General features: G+C 31.4%; 1 pseudogene; it reads right to left on the bottom strand.

Moving 5' to 3' along the window:
- Positions 1-807: 807 nt before the first annotated feature.
- On the bottom strand, positions 808-5,085 carry LOC121223578 (protein NRT1/ PTR FAMILY 6.3-like; annotated as a pseudogene).
- Positions 5,086-5,967: the final 882 nt, after the last annotated feature.

Below are 5,967 nucleotides of genomic sequence, written 5' to 3'. Positions count from 1 at the left end.
TGTTGTAAACATGGAGTTTTTCTCCTTTTGTTTTAAGTGATGGACGGTAGAGAAGATGAAGTTTCATCTTTCCATCCACGATTTGCTATTTATACTAGGTTTACTCCTTAACTAAACTTAATTAAATTAGTTAATTAAATTAGTTTACTTAATTAATTTATCATCATTATAGCGTCCATTAAGTCTTATTTTAACATGGCCTAATTTTCATTTTGGACCTTTGGTTAATTGTAATTTGGGTCCCCAAACCATTTTTAATTAAAAATCTATAGCAATTAAACTTGTACAATTTAGTCCCTGAACCTTAACTAATCACTAATTCGACTAAATTATTTATCTAAAATTCAATTCATCAATACCCTAACTCCGTGATTATCCTTATTTTACGGACTTAGTTTACGGATATAAGATTTCAAAATTGTATTTTTTTGACACAACTGGAAACCAGGTCATTACAGAAAACTATTAACAAAAGTGAAATTTGAAAAGCTCGTACAAACATTTTTTATTGAAATAATTACAACTTGGCTATCAGAAAATATGATGTCATCAATGCTGTATTTAATCAAAGTGAATAAGATGGATGAATCTAGGGAATCTAGTAGTCATTTAATTAACATATATACATTAATGTACTTATCTAAGATGCATGAATATAGTAGATCAAGAGTCACATTAAGATGCATGCGTAAAAAAATTAAGTCACTTGTAGCAATTATAAGTGATGAGCCATTGTGAGAATGTAGAAGAAGATTGTAAGAGAATATGACGTGAAAAAATAAAATTGAAATTTCATTTCATCTTGAATATCTCTTCCCTTCACCATCACCATCTCTAGAATTCTCTCCAACAGAGTCAACAATGAAATGAACATAGTAATTATACAAAGTTACAAACACAAAGTCTTAATGAAACCTACTTAATTTAGTGGAAGGCAGGTTCTGAATCCTCTAATTCAATCCCTTCATCAGCAAGTCTCTTATCCTTATACACATACCATTTAGCAAAAATCAAATAAACTGCCAAATTCAAACAACTTAGAATTACCAAAAGCCAATAGAAATTGTAGAGTCTCCCTTGGTTCAAATTGTCTGGCAGCCATGGATGGTTGTTTCGAGTGACCTTGTCAACTATAGTAACCAACAAAGAACTAAGGAAAAACCCTAGTGAAAGTGTACTCAGAAATAAACCCGTACTCATTGTTTTCATCCCTTTTGGACACTCCCTTAAGAAAAAATCAAGTTGACCTATGTATGTAAAGGCTTCACCAGCCCCTACAAACAGAAACTGAGGGACCAACCAAAAGACACTTAATGGGATTGGAGCCGTGGGGTTGTTCGTAAGACCGTTCCTGGTTGCCGCTCTCAACCGCTTTATCTCGGTCAATGCTGCTCCTACCATTGCTATAATGGATAAAACTAAGCCAACGGGGATCCTTTGCAAAGGGGTTAAGCCTTGCGGGTTTTTGAGTACTATTCTAGCGATTGGGACGATAAGCCTATCGTAAATTGGGACCGTCAAGAGAATGGCTCCCACGAAGAACACCGTGAGTGATGCTGGTGGGATTTGAAATTTGCCTATATGACGGTCCATGGTTGTGGCTTGAGACACTGAAAATGTTGACATTTGGGCATAAACGGTCCAAAATATGATAGTGGTTGCCCATATAGGTAACATTCTTAGCACCAATTTCACTTCTTCAACATCTGTTAAAGTAGCTAAAGTTCCATTTATTTGCGTTTATAACAGATGGGTCCTCGATAACTGCCCTATCCAAGAAACTGTACACAATTCGAAACCAATAAAAAAAAAGTAGCCAATAATAATAATAAATTCATTGTCAATTCATATACATGATCCCCCCTGTTTTTTAATTCCTTAAACACCCACATAAATATTTTATGGTATAAAATTTGTTGCCTGTGTTTTGTTTTTCAATTGAATCGAGGACATAAAAAATGACTGTCAGACATGTTTGTCGAATTACATTTCTGGTTTCATAAAATTAACTTTGATTTGAATCTGAGACTAAAAAGGCAAAGATAGAAGAAGCCAAAAACAAATAGAGGGTTGTCTTTGGATTCATGAATTGGACAATTGATATAAATATCTTTGTCCTGAAGTGAGATAGGGTTGCCAAATAAATATAAATACTAGAAAAAATAATATTTTATGTATAATTTTCTTTACAAGTGTTTGATATATAAATTTTATATTTTTAAATATTTTATATATATATATAAATATTCAAAAATAAAATTTAAATTTTTAAGTACATGAAAAAATAGATTAAAAACTTTAAAAATATAAAAAAATATAAAAATAATTTATAAAATCAAAACATAATAAAATTTAGTTTTTTTTGTCTTTATATATAAGCTCTAAAAAATTGCAATAATTTAAAAAATATTTGATACAAAAAAGTATAACAAAATTTTAAAAATTGAAAAGGGGATTGAATTATGAAAAATAAAAAAGAATATAAAAATTTATATATTAGAATTTTTTTCAAAATCCAAAAAATATTTTCCTCGCAAAATTTTCAAAATAATTTTCTAATATGAAGCTTGAAAATATTTTTAGGTTAACAGCCAATCAATGCCGGTCAACAAGACTAACTGTTGACTACATTGATCATCATTGACTAGTCATTGGCCAGCATTAACTAGTAGTTGACTGGTGCTAACATGATAGAATTTTGAAGCTTTATATTAAAAAATTATTTTAAAATTTTTAAAAATTATAATTTTTTATTTTGTGAGAAAATAATTTTAAATTTTTTAAAAAATTCTAATATATAAATTATTATATTCTTTTTATTTTTCATAATTTAGTTATTTTTTCAGTTTTTAAATTTATTATTATACTTTTTTTGTAAAAAATATTTTTAAATTATTATAATTTTCTTGAGCTTATCTTTATAGAAAAAAAATATAAATTTTATTATATTTATAAATTATTTTTGAATTATTTTTAGAATTTTAATCTATTTTATAAAGTCTTTTTAATTTTATTTTTTTGAAAATTTTATGTATTTTATATATTTATTTATTGTAATTATAATTTTTATGAATTTAAAAAATAAAGATTAAAGTAAAGGAATGTGTAAACATTTAGGTTAAATTTGTTGATTCTTTTCGAATTAGGACAGACGTGATAAAAAGTGTAAAATATTAAGGGCTAAATATGTTATTATATCAATCAAAAGCTGGCCACGTTATCATTTCGTATGGCGACTAATGCATTTTAATAGTGGAGTGACTAAAATAGAAAATTAACTTAACGGGAGAGACTAAATTAATAAAAAAAATTGGGTGACCAAAATAAAACAATTTGAGTGGTTTACTCTATTTTTTTTAATTAAAATTATTGGGAATTAACATCAATATTTTTTGTCCCATTTCCGTTGATTTATGGTATACTACTTTTTTAAGGTAAACTAATTCCAGATTGAAAATCAATAACCTGTTTTCTAGTCTTTGCGTTGCTTAAGATGCCTTTGGACGCATGGTGGTAGAGAATGGTTGATTCAGGGGCAAAAGTTTGGGAGGTGAAAGTTAAAAAAATTGTTGAAAAAAACTTAAATTGAACATCTCATAATCAAAAGGGACTAAAAGGGATATTATGTTCCTTAGCTAACAAAGCCTAACTTCGCCCTGAGTGGATTAATTGTAATATTTTGTTTAATAATTGTGGGTATCCTCGTTTGATTTACAATTTAATAATAATTTTATTCGGATAAGATGATATTAAGATAAACCTTCGTAATAGTAATGATTTCAAGACTATTAGTTTTAATGGTAGTGTTTAAGTACTGCATTAAAGAGATATTTGTAACCATAAAAAAATATTGGTTTTTGAATAGAAGACTAACCGGAACTGTTTGGTGTGTGGCAATTTTTGCTGCTTCTTCATCATTAATCCCTCAGCTGCATCATCAATATTGAAGAGCGAAGATGGATCCGATGCCAACTTCAAATGCTTCTTCCTCCAAGCAGCTACGAACACTGCAGCAATTTGGGTCAATGGGCTTCCCACTAGTTTCTTAAACCTGTATCGCTTTGTACCCGATAGAAACACCACTAACCCTATCACAATAGCGCAAGCAATAATGCAGTAACCCCAATCACGCCCTAAATTGTCTTGGATGTAAACTAAAATGGTGACTGAACAAAGTGAACCTAAGCTTATGAAGAAAAAGAACCAATTGAAGAAGTTGCTCATCTGGGATCTCTCTTCAGGATCCGTATCATCGAATTGGTCCGACCCGAACCCGGAAACGCTCGATTTTAGACCCCCAGTCCCAAGGGCTGTGAGGTATAGGGCTAAGTAAAGAACAGAGAGTTGTATGCCGCTTGCTGGGGTGCAAATCGTGGTGATATCCTCCCAGTTACACTTTGGTGGCCTTAGGGTTGGGATTATTGTGGAGACTGTTAAGATGGTGACACCCTGCAAACGATTATGCAAATGATTTTCAATTGCTAAGTGAAGATGATGATTTTAAGTCAAAAGGAAAATGAATATTATCTTACTGTTGCTTGAACGGCGGTGAAGATTCCGATGGTGAAATATCTGTGGATTTGAAGATGAATAATGTTATAAAGTGATACGTGCATGGGAAAAGTATACTAGAAATTATCGAAGTATATTGGAGAGACCTGCCGAGGAAGGTGTCAGCGATGAAACCACCGAGTAGACAAAGCATGAAAGATGTGCCGAAGAAATTGGTAACGATGTTGGCTGATGTAGCATTGCCTAAATGCATGGTTTCCGTCAAGTATGTCACCAAGTTAACAGCGATTCCTAATGTTGTTAACCTCTCACATGCCTCAACACCTTAGATAGATAGATACATAGAGAAAAAGGATATATATTGAGATCCCATTGTTTAGACCAAAACCAAAGCTAAAGAGGGACAATAAGGAGGGTTGATGAAAGATGAACCTAGAATCATGGCGGCGCTGGTCCAACCGCCGGATTTGGACCGGTCGACGGGATGGCCCTTGTAGTCCCAGGCATCGGGGACGGTTTGCCCTTGTGTTGTAGGAAGGGTCATTGGTTGATACAAGGTGAAAAAGGGTGGCAGATCGGAGAGAAAAGAGAGTGATGACGACACAAGGAGAGCAAAGGTTGATGGATGTATTTATAGTGACGAATTACAAACTACACACCCAAAAAAGAATTACTTAATCACTATAATATATTTTGTTAGGTAGTTATGATGAACATCCCGAGAACCAAATAAGTTCCGGGTCAACCACTTGCGACTCGAAAGTTCGCAAAAGAACTTGTAATATCAGGTCGCATATATTTAAGAAGTTCATATGTGAGAGTCACGAAGTCCAATAGATAACCAGAGCAGAATATATGTCTTGCATGCATAAAGTCTATTAAGAACGTCAATTTTATGAACGGTAGTCATATATATAAATATTTGATTATTTCTTCTAATAAGACACAACAAAAAATTACTTAACATACTTAATTTAAAAGTCATATAAAAAAAACATATATTACTCTACAACAAATATAAAAAAAAAACATAGATTACTCTACAACAAAATTTTAAGCTTTTGAAATTTTAATATTTACATTCGACACTTTTCTGTTTAATGCTGCGGATGGATCCAAATATGGAAAGTGTGTTTTTTTATTATGTTCTTGGGATTAGTGACGATGGAAAATCCTACTGAAATTTGATTTGGAATGTGGGATGTTCCACCCTAATATTGAGATGTTCGTTTGGCGACTATTATGAGGTACAATTCACACTATAATTGAGCTTATCAAAAGAGGAATTACTCGGTTTAATTCTGATTTATGTCCCCTATGTTACACAAATCACGAAAACAGAAGAGCATTTTATTTTTTTAAGTTGTGTTGTTTTTTGGTATGTTTGGCAAAACCTAAGTGATAATTATATAGGTCAAATTATGTTATTAAATCTTGTATTTTATGTAAATTGTA

Source organism: Gossypium hirsutum, chromosome A03, assembly GCF_007990345.1.
Source record: "Gossypium hirsutum isolate 1008001.06 chromosome A03, Gossypium_hirsutum_v2.1, whole genome shotgun sequence".
In the NCBI taxonomy this organism is placed as follows: Eukaryota; Viridiplantae; Streptophyta; class Magnoliopsida; order Malvales; family Malvaceae; genus Gossypium; species Gossypium hirsutum.
The sequence above is the reverse complement of the archived record's forward strand: the minus strand, read 5'-3'. Positions and strand labels throughout refer to the sequence as shown.